The 24,268-nt window shown below is 37.2% G+C and overlaps 1 long non-coding RNA gene across 2 annotated transcripts; it reads right to left on the bottom strand.

The window, feature by feature from the left end:
* Positions 1 to 295: 295 nt before the first annotated feature.
* LOC129488378 (uncharacterized) lies at positions 296 to 15,673 on the bottom strand. 2 transcript variants are annotated; one of them, XR_010122301.1, is made up of 3 exons: positions 15,588 to 15,673; positions 14,709 to 14,919; positions 296 to 486 (listed from the first exon to the last, which is right to left on the bottom strand). It is a non-coding gene; the product is annotated as an uncharacterized lncRNA (long non-coding RNA). The 2 variants fall into 2 exon arrangements; XR_010122302.1 differs by having other exon boundaries at positions 14,709 to 14,966; positions 15,588 to 15,646.
* Between the last annotated feature and the right edge of the window lie 8,595 nt (positions 15,674 to 24,268).

Here is a 24,268-nt window from a genome sequence, read left to right as displayed (position 1 = left end):
ATGATTCACATTCAAGATTCAAAACTCAAAATACAGAGTACATGTCTTGGTAGCATAGGGTAGGCCCGTAAAAGTTAACAACTATGGATCAATCCAGGTTCAGACTCTTGTATTCTCATTTTCTCCAGAACTAGAGAGGTGAGAAGCATAAGCTACTATTCCAGATATAGCAGAAAACCAGAACCACCTGGAGGAAACGGGACTTTCATGTAAGATATACCAGTTATCTACAGCTGTGTGACAAATCATCCCCACACTTGCTTTGTGAAAACAAACAAATTTATTATTTATCATGGTTCCGTGGGTTGGCAGGGTGGTTTGTCTGCTGCTTTGCCTTCTTGGCTCATTCAGGCAGCCGCATTCTACTAGCTGGTCAGCTGGACTGTCCAAGGTGGTCTCATTATCGTGTTGGTGTTGGCTGTCAGCTAGGTCACATCAGGTCTCCATGTCTTCTGCTTCTTCAGTAGGGTAGATTGGCTTTCTTACCTGGAGGTTTTAGGGCAGTTTTCCAACAGGGCAATAATAGTGCTTAAAAGTTCCAAACAGAAACTCTAAATAGTGTTTTTTAAGGAGTCACTTTTAATTAGTACATGACAAAAGAGAGGAGAGTATGATGACAATTTTTAAAAAGTACAATTAATAAAGCTGTCGTTTTAGGGCTACAACTTGTCTCAGTGCTTTTGGGAGAGACTAATTCTGTGGTGATTGAGGCTTTACATTTCTACGCAGTTTCCGTTTAAAGAATACTTGAGAAAAACATGCTAAGACATATACTTTTGTTTTTAGAAACTTCATTGGTGAATTCCAGTTATTGGACTAATGTCATTAGAGAACTTTTCAATGTGACCCTTCTGTTTGAGTGATTCAATTCATATCTGTATCAATTTCTTTTTCTAAATCTTGGATTTATGCAACCTAAAACACTGCTGGAAGGAATAAAAATGGTGGTGAAACAAGGAATACAATCTAATATAATGGTTTTGTCAGGGAAAAAAATACAGGTTGTTTCTGTGAGAGTTCCTATGTGTCCATAGTTAGATACATTATTATCTGGGAAAGAGAGTGATGGGCAGGGGGGCTGGGGTGCTGGATAACATGGAGAATTGGAAAAAATAGTGCTTGTTTCCAGACCAAACTTCAGCGGTTAGCCTTAGTGAAATGTTTAGTTTTTCTTTATGGGGCAGACAGGCTCTTGTGAAATGAATGAGAATTTAGAACTTTGCTATGCCTTCTTATGGCTTTAAAACTTCCTTTTCTCTAGCATCTCTCCACCTGTGCCCATGGAAGTCTAAATGGCAATATTATGACCCTCCAGTATGTGTTATCTAGACCAGCGGTCCCCAACCTTTTTGACACCAGGGACTGGTTTTGTTCAATTTTTCCATGGCCAGGGTTGGGGGATGGTTTCAGGATAAAATTATTCCACTTCAGATCATCAGGCATTAGTTAGATTCTCATAAGGAGCACACAACCTATATCCCTCATGTGCACAGTTCACAATAGGGTTTGCACTCCTATGAGAATCTAATACCACTGCTGATCTGATAGGAGGCAGAGCCAGATGATAATGCTTGCTTGCCTGCCACTTACCTCCTGCTGTGTGGCCCAGTTCCTAACAGGCCACTGACCAGTACCGGTACCATGGCCTGGGGGTTGTGGACCCCTGATCTAGATCATGAAGCTCAGGAATGGTCTCAGCTGAGGAATAATATTGGCAGTAAGAAAGTTTGTGCGTGTGTTCTAACTGTTATGGTGCTAGCCAGCCTTTACTAATGTCTTCTTCAGCTGAATAATTGTTTGTTATCTAGTTGGAGGAGAGACTAAAGAAAGCGTTAAAGATAAAAGTTTTCATTCTCTTTCATTTCATTTAGTTTCCTACTTCTGGAAGGGAAAAAAGGTTAAATTTTAAGGGATTTGATGTTGTTAAATAAAGACATGATATACATATTGGCATGTGCTACCACAATGTGGTGCTGGAGTAGTCATGGAATCAGAATATATTAGAATTTTTAAAAAATCTCGACTACATTCCAGTGTAGATAACCACTGCTTGGTTGGATGGTTTGACTTCTAGTAGTATAATGTTTACTATTGTGAGACAGCTAGTTTCACTGTTGGATAGCATAAATTGTCAAAAGTAATTTTCATATTGAATCAAAATATGCTAACACTTTCATTCGTTGGACCTGCTTTGGCCTAGTGGGTTGAATAAAACGGCTGTATTATAATGATCATCTGTGTAGCACGTATTGTTTTAAATGTTTTACATATGATAATTTATTTAACCCTCACAACCCTGTAAGGTAGATACTTTTATTAAACCCACTTTATGGATGTGAAAACTGAGGCATTGAAATATTACTTTGAATTTCCCAAGGTTGTGTAGCTATTAAAAAGCAGGATTGGTATTTGAACCCAGGCAGCTAGATCCCAAAGCCTTTGCTATTAACAAGTACAGATACATATCAAACTGCTAATAACTGCCAACAGCAATATTTAGTAATTGATATAAGAAACTACACACATCAGCAGCTGTTGCAACCAATAAGCATTTTGTTTTACATTCCCAAGCATCTAATTCTGCAAACTCAGAAAGCAATTAACCATAATACGTTGAGAAAAGCACCAAAGTTTTTAATGCTTATTCCTGTAGGTAGCCCTTGAATACTTGAGACAAATGCCCTGCATTTCTTAAGACTTCTTTCCAGGCTAAACGTCACTAGTTCTTAATAATATTAATACTTCATACTTCATGTTCATCTTCAGCCAGAAAATACTTGTTGAGCACATAATTTTCCCCCAGACACTGTACTAGGCACTATATAAAAATAAAACACCTGCGAATTCATTTCTTGAACAGCTTATGGGTTTGGGAGAAAGGAAAAATAAGTTTCAATTGTTTTAAAATGTTGAAAAGAATTGTAATAGAATTATGCTCAAGGTTCTTTGGGAACAGAAAGACCTCTGAATATTACTGAGGTATTAAGGAAGGATTTCCAGAGATGGTTATACTTTAATTGAGACTTGAAGGATTGGTAGGAATAAGATAGGAGGGAAATACTATAACAGCAGAAGAAACAAATGGGAAAAGCCTTGGCAATATGACAATATGATTTGTGCAGAGAACGGCAGTTTAATAAATAAAATAAAATGTACATCTAGGGAGATGGCTGGAGATGAGAGGACAACTGGGTTTTCTATTCTAAACTGAGATGGAAGGAAGCCATTGTGGTAAGTTTAGTTTGCAAGTGATTTCATTCAACAAATATTTGTTGGGTTTATACTATATTTAAGCTGTGCTAGACATTTGGTATTTGTTATGAGCAGGATAGAAATCATCCCTGTCTTCTTAATACTTATAGTCAATTGGAAAATGACAAGTGATAACAATAAATTTGGTGCTATGACAAGGGACATATAGAAAGCGATAAGAATATACATTTCCAGAATCTAATTTGTCCTGGGATAAGGATCCCTCTTCCTAAGGGAGTGAAAGTAGTTAATTTGGAAGGTGATTAGGGAAGAGTGGAAAAAAAGATTAAGAAAGTAGGGAACCCAATATGGAATGCATTAATGACCAGGTCACTTATTTGAACAATGGGGGATCAGTCCCACTGTGGAACTCTGGAAGACTGTGTAGAGCATGCCTCAGAATTTTTGTATCTGAGGGGTGAAGAAGCCAGGATATTTATCTATCAAATCCAAACTATAATTGATTGAAGATCGTTCTTAAAGATGTCAACTCCCCAACATTTCCAGGTTTGCCAGCACGTAGGATGAGTGTAGGTTTGCAAGCTCCTATAGCCAGAGAAAGCTCTCATGCAGAGTCATGGTGCTTGCAGTAAAATGTATTCAGGTATAGTGTCCCCTACAGAGTCTTTTGTTTTGTCAATGGCTAGGTTGTTGGTTACAATCTAATAAAATATAATGAGATTGATAATGAGATGAGCTATTATCTCTGTTGCTCTAAGTGGTTCCAAGGCCAAATTTGAAACATATCATTTGTGTTTTCTACCAATCATTCTGGATTTCCCTCACTTTGTCAACACTTTCACTGATCTAAATTGTTTGCCTGGTGAGATTACTCAGAACATCATCTTTTCATCCCTGAGTGGTCTGAACTTTTAGTTCTCCCTTCACAGGAAGCTGATGACCAGGTGCACTGTTCAGTTTGCCCTTGCCATCATCTTTCATGGCCACCCATGAGTTGGGCTGTAGTGAAAGAGCAGTCACCTGATTAACGGCTTGCCCCAACATATAGAACAAACCTATCAGGATATAAGAAATGCACCATGGGACTATATGTGTGACCTGAAGAAGAAAGGTTGATGACTTGGGGGTCTGGGCCACCTCTTCACATTAACTTATCTGATCTGGACATTTTAGAACACAATCCCCATTTCCACTGTACTCTGAATTTTTACTGTTTTAGGGTAGAGAGGATCTGAAGGTGGCTATTTCCTGATGGGCATTTTCAGTTTCATTGTCATTTGATATCTCATGGCCTTGCATTTAGCATCTACCAGGGCCCATGCAACTAGTTTCTACTGGTAGCTTGCTAGAATTTCTCTTTTATTTATTTTCTTCTGCACGTGAGATGGCCTTGCTCAGAAATCTTAGATTCCGCCAAGCATTTTAATCTGCCTTATGTATCTCTACCTAAATGAAATTTGATGGGTCAGATGGCCAAATGGCAGATCTTTAATCTGCTGCAGAGTCCTCTCTTTATCTAGTCTCTAACAAATTTGGGAGCTGTCAGTATTATCCTATAAATGTGTAAAAGCAGTAGTTCCAAGTATAGTATATGCTATATCTAAACTATAAGGAGGTCTATTAAGGGCTATGCTTTTTTTCTTAGTGGCAGAAGGGGCAAGGTATGTGAATTTGTCCTGTAACTTTGAGGGTATATCCAAGCATTCCTCCAGGCAATAAACCTCTAAAACTTTACCAATATGGCAGGATTTTGATTTATTTTTGGGGTTATTTGTCACCAGTGTACATATGGATATTACTAGTGGCACATGTGTTTGCATTTCGTGCTCTCCAACAATATCAATATGATGCAGAAGTGTGATGTTTGTGAAAATTTTAAGATTATCCAGAACTATATTATGACAGAGGGCAGAAGAATTCTCTTAGCTAGAAGCAAAACTGTAAATATGTACTGATGTCCATCCCAGGTAAAAGCAAACTGCTCTTAATCCCTCTTTTTTTGATGGAGATGGAAAAGAATGCTATCTCTAGATGAGTAATCTCATATTAAGTTCTAGAGCCCATGCTGATCTGTTCTAGTTAAGATACTTCATCTGACCAAATGTCTGCAGTTCAGTCTTTTACCTTCAGACCTTCTTACGTCCATCTGGTTGTGTAGGCTAATGCCAGTGAATTAAATGGAGATAAGGTGAGCACCATTATGTCTGCATTGTTTAATCTTTGAGAGTGCTACAATTCTTTGCTATTCTGTCCAGAATGTAATATTGCTTTTAATTTACTATCTTGACCTGGAGCATGAATAGTTTCAAGGGTTTTCCCTAGGCCTTTATTATCCAAAATAGCTCTAACTCCATATGTCAGGGAACTATTGTGAGGATTCTGCCAGCAATCAAATATATCCAAAAAGATTATGCACACAAGATTCTAGTAAATGATCACAGGGTCAATGGGCTCACAGTGAGATGGACTTTGACCAGGACTCTACTTATTGCCTGACCTCTGTATGCTTTCACGTTAACAGGGGACCATGAAGGCATGTTGGGTCCTGTATTAGTCTATTTTCATGCTGCTAATAAAGACATACTCAAGATTGGGTAATTTATAAAGGAAAGGGGTTTAATTCAGCATGGCTGGAAAGGCCTCAGGAAACTTACAATCATGGTGAGAAGGGAAGCAAACACATCCTTCTTCACATGGCAGCATCAAGGAGAAGGGCCAAGCAAAGGAGGAAAATCCCCTTATAAAACTGTCAGATCTTGTGAGAACTCACTTTCATGAGAACAGTATGAGGGTAACCACCCCCACGATTCAGTTATCTCCCACTGGGTTCCTCCTGCGACACATGGGGATTATGGGAACTACAGTTCAAGATGAGATTTGGGTGGGGACACAGACAAACCATGTCAGGTTACCTCATATCAGTATCAGTTTAGACCTGATATTCAGTGGCTCTCATAAAATTTAAGTATTTTCCTTTCCCAAACATACAGAGGCTTTGGTAAATGGCCTTAGGTCATTGTGAGAAAGAATTAGGGTGATGGCTATTGTATATATTTGCTGTAACCTTCTGGAGTCCTTCTTCAAGGCAACAATCATGTCATTCATTTAAGGAGTGCTGTGTCTGAAAACTGACTCAATCATAGAAACTGCATGAGAGATTATAATCTTCCATTGCAGTAATTGATATTAGCTTTTCCCTTATGAGTTCTAGATCTTTTTGTTGTTGTTGTGATCATGTTACATACTCATTGGCTAACCATTAATGTCCTCCCTAGAAACACCAATAATCTATTTGCCATTACCTCAAATATCTGTAGGTCAAGCCCCATGGTTGTTGATATGATTTGACTCCGTGTCCCCACCCAAATCTCATCTTGTAGCACCCATAATTCCCACATGTCAGAGGGGCCCAGTGGGAGATAATTGAATCATGGGAGTGGGTCTTTTCTGTGCTGTTCTGTGATAGTGAATACATCTCACAACATCTGATGGCTTTAAAAATGGGAGTTTGCCTGCACAAGCTCTCTCTTTGCCTGCCACCACCCAGGTAAGATGTAACTTGCCCCTCCTTGCCTTCCCCCATGATTGTGAGGCTTCCCTAGCCATGTGGAACTGTGAGTTTTCCGTTAAACATCTTTCGTTTGTAAATTGCCCAGTCCTGGGTATGTCTTTATCAGCAGCATGAAAACAGCCTTGGTGTTATTCACTGTAACTGTCAATATCTGACTTGCTATTACAGAATCCTAACGTCTCCATGGACACTCAGTCCAGCTCCATTGCAATATCTCCTTCCTTTATAAACACTGCACTATAGAGAACAGCCATCCGTGAGCTTTTCAATGATGCTGGTGCCCCATTCACTACCGCATTTCCTATTCACTACTGTTTCAATGAAAAGAGTGTCTTCTGCTCTACTTCTGCCCTCAGTGGGGAACACAGAAAACTGCTGGGCTTTCTCATGTTATGCAGTAAATTCATCCCAGCACATGCACATCTTTAAGACCTTTGACATCCTCCTCAGTACTTTATCAAGGCTGTTTTAGCAACTCTACTTCATTTACTATAGTCCATTGTTATTTCTTAGCTTCAAACAGACATTGTGGTGCAATATTTACACTGTCTTCAGGCACTCTTATCAGGATATTAAACTAGAGGCACAGAAGGGTTCTCTATTATTCAGCTTATCCTTCCCCCAATTCCCATCATTACCCTCAATATCCATCCAGGTATGTTCTCCTAGTTCCTGCTTTAGCCAGATCCTCCCATTCTTTTGGTGAATACTTGCTTTGTTCCTGTGGTAGGAACAGTATTTCCCTGCTCTGATGATACTGAGATGTGACTCTAATTGCTTGTCCAGAAATGGTGAGTTGAGGCAAATATAGCTCCTGAGAAATGAGCATTCTCTTGCAAATCCTTTGCCTTACAGCAGGGAAGAGTTTTTCATAGACTTCAGGTAATAGGAACCTTCCCTCCTATAACAAGTGAAGTCACTTTTGCCATCCCACAGGATTCTAGAGGCTCAAAATTCTCAAACATATTTACTCAGATGTCTGCATCCTACATCATATAATCGAATTCCTTTCCTGACAGAGGCTTTTAATTCAGCCTCCTTTGTAACTCTTTCACCCCTCCAATCAAATTTTGGGGCTGATTTAAAGCAATGTGTGCTCCCTGGCAAAAAATGATAAAGATTTTTTTTAATGTTGCCATGAAGACATTCTGGCTGTCACCCTGAGCCCTGTTGACAATTGTTGACCTAAGAGTGTCATTTTCTTCCTTCAGGGGTTTTATGGCTGTTAACCATACCCAACCAATTTCACGGACTTTAAGATCATGTGTTGCCTTCTTACTTCTACCTGATCCCAGTTCATCAAAGATGAAATCTAAGAATTTGCTTAGTAATAGTGATGCTATTACCTACAGCATGCTACAACTTATCACCAGCCCATGTGTTGCCAGCAATGGGACCTTGTTGCTATCTGACTGGTGAATAATCAATTCAACAATACAGTCCGAAGTTTTGTTTTTTAGGTCTATTTTAGCACTAATTGTCTTAAGTTCAGTTCTTTCAAAAGCAGAACTTGAGATAAAAGATTTGAGTGAAAGCAAATTGAGAGGTGGGTCTGAAAAAACTTTTGTAGGTAAGGGAGGAAGAAAGACAGAAGATAACAAAGTCAACACTGGGTACATTAACAGAGCAAATTACAACTTAGGAAACTAGTGCCTAATCCCACCAGAGACCTCTGAAAGACTGTGCAAAGCATTCTTCAAAATTGTTCCCCTCAAAGTTTGAGGAAACTGGAAGTTTATTTACAAATTCCCATTCATAGTTTGTCAATTGCTGCTCCTGAGTATGCTAACCCCCCAGCATGTCTGGCCTGCCCTACACGCTAGCCAGGCATACTCTTGTAACTAGAGAAGGTGATTGGGCATAGTCACAGGTGTTTACACTATGAATATGTCAGCCTGTACAGAAATGGTGAAAACTGACCAGACATGGAAGAGGAGCAAGCATCTGCTATAATGCATCAAATGTTAGTAGCAGTATGGGGAAAGATGAGACAGAATAGGTAAATATTAATAGTTACACAAGGCCAGTTATAAACTATTTTAAAAATGGATACTTTTTAATGTTTTTAAAGAACATAAGTGTTTTCTTCTCCTTTTTCTGGAATCAAGTATATTCCAACTAGGACAAAGAAAAGAGACAGACACTCTTAAAATAATAAAAGATAATGAAAGTCCACAGTACTATGAAAATTCTGATGATTTTGCAGGTACCGTTCAAGGAGAATTGGCCAGTGTGAGATTGCCTTCCCCTGTATCTCTTCTCCATCTCCATCTAGAAAAAACTTAACAGAACTGACAACTAACATGAGAAGAGGTATGACCCTGAGAATGAGGAAAAAGGGGCAAAAAAATACTTGTTAAGGGAAAAGAGGACGCAATATTAAAGAGCTAAACATTCCTGAGGCTGGCTATTTTGATGGTGAAGAGGCTAGTAGAATGGAATAAAGGGGCTTCTCTTGAATTTCCACACCTCCCTTGTGGACCTTCTAATGCTTTTGAGTAACTACAACTTTAGCCTGAAGTAAAAGACTGTTTTATAAAGGCTCCTGGATCCTTTTGTGTTCTTGACCCAGAAAAATAAGAGCTTTGGGGATCATGAAGTCTACTCCTCCTTCCCACTCCCATTTTATTTCATATTAGGGAAGTAGTACTGAGGTTACCAAGGGATTCCAACAGGGGACATGAACAGATTTGCATGTCTGGAAAATGACTCCTTGCTACCATGCCTTGTGACACTATGTTAAAAAAAGAAAGAAAAAATGGAGAAAGGGAAATTCATCCGAAGGCTGTCACTATAGATCAGGCAAGGAAGTATAATGGTTTGATTTAGGATGGTGGCATGAGGACAAAAGTAAGGGTGGCGTTTTGAGATATATTTGGGAGGTGGTGACTCAATGATTGATTTAATTTGAAGCAAATAGGAGGAAATAATGGCTCCTTTGGCAACTGGGTAGATACTAGTGCTATTTCATGAGATATTACGTAATTTGAGGAAGAGAAGGATAATTGGAGATAGATGCATATAATGAATTTAGTTTTGAGTTCAAAGTGTTTAGGACACATTCAAATGGAGATGTCTAGTAGGAGTTAGATGCGGAGCTCAAGATATGAGTTTAGCTGGAGACAGAGTTTTGGTAGGAAGTATAAGATAGAAAGTACTTGGGGTCATGTAAGAGCACGAGATGGCTTGGAAGTAAAATGTAGTGGGAGGAGTAGGAGATCTAACTTGGAGGTTACTAGGGATTAGGTCAAGCAATGAGCAGCCAAGATTTGCATGTTTTGTCTTGAAACACTGCGACAAATAAATATTATTTGGTAAAGAATTTAGAATTTCCAAAATATTTTGTTGTGGAAAGAGATATTCAGACATCATAGCTGAAGGCCAAGAAGGGATTTCAAATGTGGTCATTTGGATGAAGGAAAAAGGGGTTGAGGTAAGAATTCATACTCTGGTGGTAGCTGGGTGGACTAAGAACTAACTAAAGTAACAACTGGTGGGTGGCAAAGCATTCCCCTTAATCTAAAGGTGGCGGCTCAGTGGAAATTCTGCATTGGTAACTGCAGGAGGATTGGCGACCATCTCTGAGTAGAGTAATGGGCCTGGCACTGTGGCCTGGAGCAGTATGAGGGTTGAGAAGTGTAGGAATATTGTGTACATGAGGATAGCACCCTACCTGTCTTATGATGATATTTGCATTTTATAAAGATTATTCTGAAAGGTGCAGATGATAGATTCTGGAGGTGCATCCTGGCTTCAGGGGGACAATTTAAAAGGCTACTGCAAATGCCCAACAAAAAAATAACGGGTCCTTGAACTAAGGCAGCAGCAGAGGGAGTGAAGAGGAATCTGCACACATGAGAGATACTCATATAAAGTAATCTCTATGACAAACTGGCTGATGAGATGCAGAGGATGAAGGGCAGTGATGGCAAGGGAGGAGTGTAGGATGGCTATTTCTGACTTGCTGACCAAGTAGAGCATGGTGTCAACATCTGGGGTAAGTCATGAAGCAAGGGGAGCAGATTTTGGAAGGGAGGGAGTAGAAGGAAGATTCTCTTCTAAAGTTGTTGATTTTGAGATGCCCTTAGGAAATCTTGCCAACAATGCCAAGTAGTCATTTGGCTCCAGAGATCTAGTATTATAGCTAGAGATGTGGGTTTGAGTTAATGGATGTACAAATCGTTAGCATATAGATGTCTACTAAACAATGGGTATGGGAAGGATACTGGGTAAGACTAAGTATACGAGAAGAGGAGTGGTTGAAGATGAAGCACTGGGTCACATCAGCATTATGGGGACAGATGGAGGAGGCAATGAAAGCTAGAGAGATCAGAGCAAAAGGTAAAAGGAAAATCAAGAGAGTAATGTCACAGATGAAATGAAAGACAGTTTCAAGAAGGGAAGAGTTGTGTAGATTCTCAAATACTGCCAAAAAAAATCATGAAATCGCTCATTGAATTTGATAACATGAAGCTCAGTCATGACCTGAAGCAGAACAAATTTTGAGAACTGCAACACAATTAAAAATGCGTAGATTGAAAAGTGATAGGAGGACCATATTGTGCTCAGAAATCAATTCCAGATGTATTAAGGGATTAAATGTGAAATCTTTAAAACTTTTAGAAAAAAAATATAGGAGACTATCTCAGGTCTTTTGGGTAATGAAGAACTCCTTCAAAAAAGAAATGAATAGTGTTAACATAGAACAAAAGTCTTAAATTTAACTACTTTGGATTGAAAAGCTTCTGTTCATCAAAAGGTACATAAATAAAGTTAAAAGTTTCCAAGTAACTGAGACAAAATTTGCAACACATTTAACTAATAAAGGGTTAGTTTCATAAACACACACACACAAACACACACACACACACACTTTTAAAACCCTTATAAATCATTAAGAAAAACAAGTAACAAAATAGAAAAATAAACAAATAACATGAATACACATAAAACCAAATGAGAAATAAATGGGGAAGAAAAGGTATTTAATCTCTTTAATAATCAGAAAAATGTAGATTAAAAGCATAATTTCATATAATTTTATAGCCACAAAAATCAAGAAATCTGACTATATCAAGTGTAGAGAAAGATGAGGAACTATGTTAAAGTTTATACATTGCCGGTGGGGTGATAAATTTGTACAATAACTTCAGAAGACAATTTGACATTTCCTTGAAAAGTTGGGCATTTGCATTTCTTTCTGTTCTTTTTTGTTTCCTTCCTTCCTTCCTTCCTTCCTTCCTTCCTTCCTTCCTTCCTTCCTTCCTTCCTTCCTTCCTTCCCTTCTTTCTCTCTTTCCTTCTTTCTTTCTTCTTTTTTTCTGAGACAGACTCTCACTTTATCACCCAGGCTGGAGTGCAACAGCATGATCTCTGCTCACTGCAACCTCCACCTCCCGGGTTCAAGCAATTCCCCTGCCTCAGCCTCCTGAGTAGCTGGGATTACAGGTGGCGACCACCACGCCTGGCCAATTTTTTTGTTTTTAGCAGAGACGGGATTTCACCATGTTGGCCAGGCTGGTTTCGAATGCCTGACCTCAGGTGATCCACCCGCCTCGGCCTCCCAAAGTGCTGAGATTACAGGCGTGAGCCTCCATGCCCGGCCTGCATTTCTTATAATGAAACAATTGCGGTTTTCAATGTATACTCTGGTTTGTGGTATTTCCAAACTGATAATTTCCTTTTATACGTACCTAATGTTGTAATACATTTTTCAGTGAATAGGAGGATTGTCGACCAATGTAAACTATGCCTTTTAAATGCTTAAGTATGAAGGGAAAGAAATAGATAACTTGTGGGTTTCTAGTTGTATTTCTCTGGTCTTTCTTGAACATATTCCTTTTCAACCATGACCCCAGAATTGGTACATGGCTCTCTTGCTCCCAGTTTATTTTCACTCTTGTATAGTGTTCATTGTCAATGCAGTCAGTAATTACCTTGGCTTTCTGAGCAGCCCCTTCCTATTTGTCTCATATTGAATTTGCGGTCAGTTTTTGGGCCAGCCCTAGAATCTGATCAGCATAGAAAGTGTAGTTTCTATGGATAACAGGAATTCTGGACTTTCATAGCAACTGACAATTGCAATAATAGAATAGTGAGTAGTGAGGCCCAATTTACTGATTTCTAGAGCTTTCTGACATTCCTAGAAAATAGCTCAGTTTATTTAAGGCCTTATGGAATTAGAAAAATAATCCTAGATAAGGATGATGCTGTTATTTATAGAACTTTATAGGCAGCATTCCAAGTGTTTCTCAGATGTTACAGCTGTCTGGAAGAGACTCCACAAAGAGTATTGCCAACATTATTTTTTATTTTTAGTAAATAAAATTCAGTATAGGCCGAATCAATGTCCCATTAAAAACACTTTCAGAATTGGGTCTGAGTCATCTTGGTTTTTTCTTCTCTAATTCATTTGTTTTCTAGACAGGGTGATTGAGTGGTTTCTTGATTGAGTGACTTCTGAACTTGACTCAAACTAACTATCATATGCTAAGCCTGTAGCTTGATTCTATCAAGTACAGTGAGCAAAGTGAGCACAGCTCTAGAGATGGGAATCCTTCAAAGCTCATCATCATCAAAAGGCTCAGGTTGAATCTATGGCCATCCATGGCACTATGCTATGTTAGTAGTGTGCAGTTTCAGAAAGGCTGCTGATTCTTCAGAATAGGTAATGAGTAAATATCCTAAGGAAAAATAAAGAACGTGTTACAGAATATGCAGTCTGAAGTTTCCACCATTTGTGTTCACTGAAATTTTTATTATTTTCCTTTCATGTATGCTGCATATTTCAATGCATAAAAGGCTTTTGTATATAGTCTGACTTTAGGATTAATCTGTGAGATACGCAAAGGGCTAAATTATCACTCCCATTTTAAAGATAAAAAGATTGAGATTTAGAGGCAGTAAATGACTTGCACAAAGTACAGACATAATGAATAATGGAGAAGGGGCTTGATCTCAGCTACATCTTTTGATTCCAAATTTAATGTTTTCTCAATTATACAACACTACAGAGTTGTCAACCAGATATGGTAAAATGCAGTGAGATGACCATGTTCTTAAATTCTAACTAGATATGTTTTCCTTTCTTTCTCCATGTAGCTGTGTTTACTTAGCTGGTCATTAATTCCAAATGATGGTTATCATAAATTTAATGACATAAAGTTATTATATTTAGCTTTTTAAAAGTAACTCATAAGAAGGTCACTTATATATTTAGCTCTGAGCTATTTTTTTGAATTGCAGGTTTTCTATGCTCAATGGCAGGTGTATTACAAAATTTCATTTCTGCAATCTCTTATAGTCCTAAAATTCTGTGATATGATTTTTAAAGCTTGACTGTATATTTTGCACTAGCATCATTAATATAAATAAAACACAGTTGTTATATGACTAAGCTGTGTTGGTATTTGTTAAATTTTGTACAATTTGTGAATAGGTACTATTATTGCCTTTTACAAATACTAATACAGAATTTAGGATCTGAGTAATCTTAGTTCACCAAACTAATAAATGGGCTAAGGTTTGAACAATCTGCCTTATTTTGCAATTTTTACTCATACTCCCATGTTCTACTGCAGAACTTTGAAATTCGTAAAAGTTCGAAGTCTGGGAAACAGGTATCAGTCAAAACTAGATGCAACGCTTGATGATACATATGAAAATTTTGGGTCAAGGCTTCCGACCTCATGGGGGAAAATTCAGGCTTTTTGAGTTCTACTCCTCTTTAAATGGAGCTCAAATATGAACTTCATAAGGTGATTATAAACATTAAGCCAAATAATGGATGCAAAATATTTGATATGTAGTATGACCTCAATAAAGTCAGTTTTTCTCAGCCTTTTCTTCTACAATATGTCACTTAGAATCTTTTTTATTTTAAGAAACAGAAAGCCCAGTGAAACATATTTGAGAAAACAACTTACATGACAAGAAAACCAAAGGTAGGCAATTCTGGGTGCCACTAACTAACACAGTGGTTCGACAATATTCCATGCACCCAGGTTCTCTCCTTTTTGCTCAGCAGCTCTGTCTTGTTCTTTCGTGGTTGCTGGATGAGTCCATTTGCCAGGTATTCCATGTAGACACAGCTATATCCAGTAGAAAAAGTGGAAATCTTTCTTCCAGGACTTTAGACTGCCATCAGATAAGAATTTTGACACATCCTTTTCCAGAACCAATCACTGTCCAGTGAAATAGAATTTATATAACTAGCTTTGACTAAGTAAATTCCCCTCCTAGGGTGGGAAGGAGCTGACCATCCCTTAAAGTATATTGTCACTGGAGATCTGAACAGAATTGGGGTTATATTAACCAGGAAGAAGAAGGTAGGAAATGGCGGTGACGTAGGCAGTTATAAGTGTATAATACCATACCTAAGAGGAAAGTGAAGTGTGAGGCAAAAACCTCATTTCTAGAGAGATCAACAAGAATTCTCAGAAATGAATCAAAGTGAGAACTTGAAATAGAATAGTTGGAATGAATTGAGGCTTAAGTCAAGGGCTTGGCCACAAGGAATAGAGCCACAACCCAAGAACTAGGACCTGTAACAAAGTCAGCAAGTAGCAGAAAGCAATGAGGGTGACTTGAGGCTCCAACAGTAGCCTAGAGCTTTTAGCATTTTCTTCAGACAAAGAATTAGTCGAAGAATCTAGGGTGATAACTGAACATATAGACAGGATCCAAAATGGACCCAGCACTCAGCTCTCTCAGCTATGCCTTCAATCTGTTTTCTTCTACTGGTTCCTTCCTTTCAGACAATGAATATGCTCCTTTCTCCAACCCTTAAAAAAATCTTTCTTTACCTTATTTCAGTAGAATTCTTCTCTTGACTGCCCCTATCAATATCCTGGCTACTCATACCCCCGTTTCTACTTAGAATTCATATTTTCATTATCCATACTGCCTCACAATGTACTTTATCTACCTTCACAACTCTGTCATAGTTGCTCTGTGAAGTAATTAATGTCATCCTAATTGTCAATGCCAATGGTCACTTTCAGGCCTTTTTCATATTCAACTTCTTTATTGAGCAAGTTCTCTCAACCTTATTTAATATACTTTATAAGGGAAAAATCCACAACCCTTTGGCTTCCATGACAAGGCTCTCTATGGCTCTCTCTGAGCGTTTCAGACCAACCTTTCTCTATGCCTTTGTGAGCCCCTCTTCCTTAGCTCACCCTGTGATGTTTCTGAAGTTTCTGATCCTAAATCCCTTAAAAATTATTTTTTACTTAATATGATAGAGAAAACCGTCTGTTAAAGTTAATAGAGCAAGATAAGGGGATAGAACTAAATTGTTGAAGCAAGAAAAGCTATCCTTCCCCCAGCTTTTTTTTTTTTTATTTTGCCAACGTAGAAATGACTGTCTTATCTTGTGTCAGCCCAGCATCTATCATTTTATATTGAGTGCCAACTTAAATCAATTGAAACTCATCAAACTCCTGTGGTAGTGTGGTGATGTAACATGCAGGAGTAATATGCCAGAAGGCTCCTCTTTGTTAAAACAAAAAATGAAACAAGCAATGATTGTTGGCTGTCAACCTGACATATTCTGGCACCAAACCAAACCAACCCTGAGGCCTTTAGAGGATTTCAAGGCTGTGAAAATTATCTTAATTATAATATGCTGTGCTTCCATAGATATGTTTTTAAGAGGCTCTCATGTAGCTTAATCCACAATCTCATGATTAGCTCCTGCATGGTTATGTAGTATAGAAGAGTCAACATTAGGGCAGAGTGACAAAATAAGGTCATCTAACATACTCGGAAGCAACAATGCTAGCAAAAATGAGGGAAAAAAATCTGCATTCTTCACTCTAACTGTGGTGCAATAGTGGAGTCAATCATTTCTTTCCCTTAACCCTCCTACCTACTCATCCCTGACCCCAACACTAGGTTATAAAATAGGCATTTCTTGTGGCAGATGATAGCATTCAATGCTTTGCTTTGTGAAAAATTACTCAGAAAAATTTAACTGACAAAGTTCTTTGTTGTAGAGGAAATAATTACTATTCAGTTCATACTGGATTATGGATGATTTCTAAGTGAGAAGACATTTATATACAAAGATGCTCGCATGCTTTAGGGGGAGAAACTTTTAGCAGGGAAATAAGGCAAATACTATATATATATAGAGAGAGAGGCAGCAATATTCATTCTATATATATTTATATATAGAACATATATATTTATATATAGAACATATATATTTATAGACTACATATTCTATATATAAATATATATATTTATATATAGTATATATAGTGTGTATATATATATAAATATATATATATTTTATTTTTTTGAGATGAAGTTTTGTCCCTGTTTCCCAGGCTGGTGTGCAATGGTGTGATCTTGGTTCACGGTAGCCTCTGCCTCCTGTGTTCAAGCAATTTTCACGTCTCAGCCTCCTGAGTAGCTGGGATTACAGGTGCCTGCTACCAGGCCCAGCTAATTTTTTTGTATTTTTAGTAGAGACGGGGTTTCACCATGTTGGCCAGGGGGTTCTTGAACTCCTGACCTCAGGTGTTCCACCTGCCTCAGCCTCCCAAAGTGCTGGTATTACAGGTATGAACCACCATGCCCGGCCAAGGCAAATACATTATATATTTAAGGACATAATGGTTGTGAAAGTTAATGGTGAGTGTTAAGTAAAAGTTTGTAGCTCTCTGCCTGTTATAACTATTGACAAAAATGTCTTTATAATGTGGATTAATTTTGCAAAGCAGTCAAGGTTACCTTCATCAAGAAGGACATTTAAACTGGCATATGAGATACCCTGTTCTTGCCCTAGGATCATTCACATATTCAGTTTATTTCTCTTTGGGTTTTTTGTTTATACCATACAAATATGACTTTTTAGATTTTTACTTTATTTCATTTTATCTTTGTTTTCTTGCTCTACATCCTATCCAGCACTCCATCCTGCCCATACTATGTATTTTAATCTGGATCTCTGACCACTTCTAGCCTTTTTCAACATGCCTTACTTGCATCTGTGTCCATAGTTAACCTCAGCCTGCTGACTTAAACTCTTTCATATATGAGTCTCTTCTGGCTGGATCTAAGGCCCTCAGATTCTTCCTGAATGAATTAATGGAATTAATGCATGCGAGCATCTTTGTATATAATGGCTCCTGTCTATGTGGACCTCTCAGGACATGACCTCTTATGCCACATTTGCCCTCACAACCTGTAGCCTAGCCTTCCTCACTTCTTTTGTGACTCAGCAGTGAAGTGACAGGAGAGTTGAGGGAGGGGTTGGTTTGGGGAATGGAACATTAGAAATAGAGTAAGATTGTTCTGAAGTCTAAAGGAAGGGAGCCATAACTAGCCAAGAGATGGATGAACAAAACCAGGCAAATCTCAGCCTGATAGTCAAGACAGTGCCCAAAAAGGAGAGTAAGGTCAGGGAGAGGTTATCTAAGAAATTACTCAGGAGCTCACATCTATAATGAGTTTATGCTTAGAGATTAATCCATGGGAAAAGGGAGATCAGGATATTATTATGTTTAGTAATATTTGTTAGAGATTTTATCTTACATGCCTTTTCTTAAACCTTTGCTAGAGTATAGGTTCTAGTCTAAGAATCTGAATCCATTGTTGATGGTAATTATGGCAAAACCCGAGCAAAGAGAAGAAAGCTAGCTCCTTAGGAAATGAGACGTAAAGAAATAAAATTTGGTTCCTAAAATATGAAGGCAGAGGAGAATCAGAAACAACTTTGGTTTTTCCCTAGAGCCATAGATCTAGTATTTCTTACATGCATTCTAAATAAGGGCAGACTTAGAACTAAAATTTGGGGGATGGTGGGGAGGGAGATTGAAAGTAAGACTATGGAACCTGAGGCAGGCAACTTTTTCTGAGACTGCCATTCTCAATCCTCAATTTCCCATTTCTACAATTTTCCTCCTCTGTGGATTATTTATATTGTTTAAAAACCATCATGGTAGATTATTCTAAATGCTTGTGGCATGCTCCATGAAAGTTAGATTCAACTGCGTTCCTGCTAATTATACCTCCACCACATTGTCCCCCCCTTAAAAATTAGGATTGCAGAACTTGAATGAGTATTATTATAAGGATATTCATGAATCTGATATAATTTGCAAATAAAAGGAAATTTATTTTTAAACTTTAGTATTTTAATGATTAATAGAAACAGACTGAATGGACCATATCTCAGAATTGGCATGACATATACTTCAGCATGTATATAAAACATTGAGGCTGATTTGTCTAAGCATATCCTAACTAGCAAGGCAGTGCATCTGTAGTTAAGAAAAATTCAATTTCCCAAAGTCTTTAAATGTAATGTGTTCCTTCCCTAAATGTTTCTTGAGAACATTAAAGGTGGGATTACACAGCACATCACAGAGCAAAATTTCTTTAAATTTTTCTCCTGAGCGTCTCTCCTTCCGCAAAGTGCCTCTTCTCCATCAGCATAAATGGCCTGATCTGTCCTCTCTTCTTGCGAAGGTTCCAGCATGTATCAACTCTGTTCTCAGTCCTTACTCACTTCTCCATTCCAGCCCTCAGAGACCTGTTTCTTCTTCAGTGGGCAGCTCCATGCCACTTCCTGTGTAGAATGAGTTTGCCTCAGTGCTGTCCAATTCTTCTCTCTACCCGCTTCCCCTAATCAGCACAAAGAGTCTAAGTAGCTGAGCAGTAGGAATGAAAAATTTCTCTGGATGTTTATATGTTTTTCTTTGTCTCTGTCCTGTAGAATTTCATACCTAAAAATCCAGTGTCTAAGCATCTAACGCAGAGGTTGGCACGTGGTAGATGCTCAGTAGATATTAATCATATCTGAATAAAAGATTTGAAGATTTCATTTGGATAAGTAGGTAGGTGGTCTTCAGGATGAAGTAATTATGATTATTTCACATGTGATTTTGACTAGTCATGCTACAAACTCTGACATGCTGCAAAGTTGAGTTCAAATTCTGGCTTAATACTGCTTAAGTGATCTAATTTTCAATTTTCTCACTTGTAAAAGGGGGATAATAACTATACATATCTATAGATTTTTTATAGGTTTTAATTAGATAATAAATGTAATACATAAACTCTTTAACATGTTATCTGGTAAGTGCTCAATAAATGTTAGTTTATTATTCAAATAACTGCAAGAAATATATATGTATTGTTTGGCAGATTAGTTTATAATATTTTATTAGTAAGAATAAATATTAACATTTCCAAGAGATGCAACTCTATCTAGAGACTGTCTTAGGTGAGGAAATTTTTCAAAATCTTGTATTGATTCATCATATCAGAAACTTTAGTGAGATCAATTCTAAAAAAATATGTTTGTTAGCAATTTCTTTTGAGCTCAAATTCATTCTGTTTCCCAGTGCTGTTGATTCTCTTTTTGCAGCATCTTCTCTGACCTGAGCATTATTATTTCCATCCCTCTAGTTCAAGGCTTCGTTGGATTTAACATTTATCCCCTTCTTTAGCCTCTCTCATTTTCTGCCTCTTCTTCCCTTCCCTCAATGCATTCTCTATTTCATTGACAGATTAATCTTTCAACAACCCAATTTTCATTGTGTTATTCTTCTTCATATGAAATGTAGACTCCTGGAATTTGTTGAAGAGACTATAATTTCTCCATTGTGTCTTCTTGGCACCTTTGCCAAAGACAAGTTGGCTGTATATGCATGCGTTTTTTTTCTGAGCTCTGTATTCTGTTCCATTGGTCTATATAGTGTATTTATGTTGGTGCCATACTTTTTTGATTACTGTAGTTTTTTAATATATGTTAAAATCAGAAAGTGTGAATCTTCCAGCTTTATTCTTCCCTCTCCAGATTGTTAGGTCTATTTGTGATCTTTCTGGTTTCACATTAATTTTAGGATTTTTTTTTCTGTTTCTGTAAAAACTGCTGTTGGGATTTTGATGGAGATAGCATTGAATCTGCAGGTCATATTGGGTGTATGGACATTTTAACAGTAGTAAGTCTTCTAATCCAGAAACACTGGTATCTTTCCACTTATTTGTGTCTTTTTTAGTTTCTTTCATGAATGCTTTATAGTTTTGAGTGCATATGTCTTTCACCTTCAGTTAAGTTTATTCCTAAGCATTTTATAATTTTGATGCTCTTGTAAATAGAATGGTTTCATTTATTTCCTTTTTTGATAGTTTGGTGTTAGAGTATAGAAGTTCAACTGTTTTTTGTATATTTTCTTTGTATCCTGCAATTTTACTGAATTCACTTATTAGTTCTGTCAGGTTTTGGTGGAGTCTGTAAGGTTTTCTACATAAGATCCTCTCATCTGTAAACACTGATAATTTTACTTCTTCCTTTCTTATTTGTTTGCTTTTTATTTTTATTGCCTAATTGCTTTGTCTAGGATTTCCAGTACTATGTTGATTAGAAGTGGTGAGAGTGGATATCCTTGTCTCTTTTTTTATCTTAGAGAAAAAGCTTTCAGATTTTCATCATTGAGTATGATGTTAGCTGTGGGCTTATCATATATAGCCTTTATTATGTTAAGGTAAATTACTTCTATAACTAATTTGTTGATAGTTTTTATCATGAACAGATATGAGTTTTGTCAAATGCTTTTTTCTGCATCTATTGAGAAGACCATGTAATTTTTATCCTTCTGTTCATGTGGTGTATTACATTTATTGATGTGTACATGTTTAACTATCCTTGAATCCGAGTGGGATTTATCCCACTTGGTCATAGTGTATGATACATAAGACCAGGAACTAAAACTCATAGTTTCTAATTTTGGTCTTAGCAATGATTTTTTGGATGTGACACAGAAAGCACAAACAACAAAAACAAAAATAGACAAGTGAGACTATATCAAACCAAAAGACTTCTGCCCAGCAAAGGAAATAATCAACAGAATGAAAATGCAAGTTATATTTTGGGAAAAATATTTGTAAACCGTATGTCTGATAAGGGGTTCATATCCAAAATATAAAGGAACTGCTACAACTCAATAGTTTTAAAAAAGAAACAAAAACAATTTTTAAAGGGACAAAGGAAAAAAGACATAGAAATGGCCGACAGGTATATGAAAAGGCACTCAACATTACTAACCATCAGAGAAATGCTAATCAATACCACAATGAGATATCACCTCATACCTGTTAGGATAGTTATTGTTTTTTTCAACTTTATTTTACATTCAGGGATTACATGTACAGGTTTAGCCCCTACTTACAAATGAGAACATGCAGGACTTTATTTTCTGTTTCTGCATTAATTTGCTTAGCATAATGGCCTCCAGCAGCATCCATATTGCTACAAAGGATATGATTTCATTCCTTGTATGACTGTGTAGTATTTCATGGTGTATATGTACCAAATTTTAATTGTTATTAAAAATACAAAAGATAACAAGTATTGGTAAGGATTTGGAGAAATTGGAACCTTTGTAAGCTATTGATGGGAATGTAAAATGGTGCAGCCACTATGAATAATGGTATGGGACTCCTCAAAAACTTAAAGATAGAACTACCATAAGATTCAGCAATCTCACTTTTGGATCTATATCCAAAATAAATTGAAATCAGGATCTCAAAGAAATATTTACATTCCTATGTTTATTGCAGCATCATTCACAATAGCCAAGGTATAGAAGGAATCTGAATGTCTATTGACAGATGAAAGAATAAAGAAAATGTGTTATATACATACAATGAAACACTATTTAGTCTTAAAAACAAAGGAAATCTTGTCATTTGTGACATCATGAATGAAACTGGAAGACATCGTGCTAAGTGAAATAAATTAAGCACAGAAAGACAAATAGTGCATGATTTCACTTATACATGGAGTCTAGAATAGTCAAATTAAGCAAAGCAGAGAGTAGAGTGGTGGCTTCTAGGGACTGAGACAAGGGGGAAATGGGGAGAGGTTCAATGAGTATAAAGTTTCAGGTATGCAAGATGAATAAATTCTAAAGATCTGCTGTACAACATCATGCCTATCGTTAACAATATAGTATTGTGCACTTAAAACATCTGTTAAGAAAGTAGATCTCATGTTAAGTGTTCTTATCCCAAAATAAAGCAAACAAACCAAAACACCAAATGGACACAGGAAATTGTTGGGAGAGATGGATATATATATATTACCTTGATTGTGATGTTGGTTTCATGGGTGTATGCATCTGTCCAAACTCATCAAATTGTGTATGTTAAATATTTTCAGTTTTTGGTATATCAGTTTTACCTCAATGAAGTTGAAAAAGATTGAAATGAGTTTTTTTTTTTTAATAACTGTAAACTCCTTGACCTTCCTGGCACTGCTGTCAACACTCCTGCCATGCTGTGATTTCAGTATTATCTCCCACTTTTCTTCTTCACTACCATTATGCCCTAACCAATTGGAATTAGCTTCTCTGCTGGGCATCTGGACTCCTTGCCACAGCTCTTATGGTTCCTTCTGCCTGGAATACCATGATTTTTGGTTCAAAAATCAACCCACCTCTCTGCCTTTCATCCCAAACATATCTAAACCATGGCCCAAAAGATGAAAAGAATTTCTTTTTAAAAAACACCATAGAAATAAATTTCCAATTTGCTTCAGTAATTTAGCAAAATATTGAGCAACCTATATATATATCCTGTATAATATATCCTATATTAGCATAGTTATTGTTTTTTCAACAATAGTTACTGTTTTTATCATTCATAGGCACAGGTATTTGAATAGCTAATGTATATGCATTTTATATATTTTTAAGTGGCACTCTAGTTAATGGAGAGAATTGATTTAACCTTCAAAGCACTACATCATTTCCTTTAACTGTAGGACCTGGCCTTGTGTGTAATATATACAAAGAAGTCTTGACTATTCATTCAAGTTTATAATGATGGCATTCAAAAATGCCTTTGCAAATTGTTTTTCTGTATCTGTGTTTTTTCCACTGTACTCCCAGTGCATGCACAAAGCTTGAATATAATAGACTCTCAGTAAATATTTGTTTAGTAAATGAATAAATATGTGAATGAAAGTACCTCACAATGACAAGTTCTATGAATAAAACTATATAAATGACCTGTGTATTAGTCCATTTACACACTGCTGATAAAGACATACCGGAGACTAGACTTTTACAAAGGAAGGAGGTTTAGTTGGACTTACATTTCCACATGGCTGGGAAGGCCTCACAATCATGGCGGAAGACAAGGAGACATCTTACGTGGATGGCGGCAGGCAAAGAGAGAGCTTGTGCAGGGAGACTCTCATTTTTCAAAACCATCAGATCTTGTGAGACTTATTCACTGTCACGAGAACAGCACGGGAAAGACCTGCCCTCATGATTCAATTACTTCCCACTGGATCCCTCCCACAACTCGTGGGAATTCAAGATGAGATTTGGGTGGGGACACAGCCAAACCATATCAACCTGATAACAAAAAGTTAAGAAAACTTCAAAAATAAAGATTCTGAGGAAGGGACTTTTAATTTGACATATAGCCACTATTTATATAACACTTTATCTTTGCCAAAGAC

The sequence above is a fragment of the Symphalangus syndactylus genome, chromosome 8 (genome assembly GCF_028878055.3).
Source record: "Symphalangus syndactylus isolate Jambi chromosome 8, NHGRI_mSymSyn1-v2.1_pri, whole genome shotgun sequence".
Classification (NCBI taxonomy): Eukaryota; Metazoa; Chordata; class Mammalia; order Primates; family Hylobatidae; genus Symphalangus; species Symphalangus syndactylus.
The sequence above is the reverse complement of the archived record's forward strand: the minus strand, read 5'-3'. Positions and strand labels throughout refer to the sequence as shown.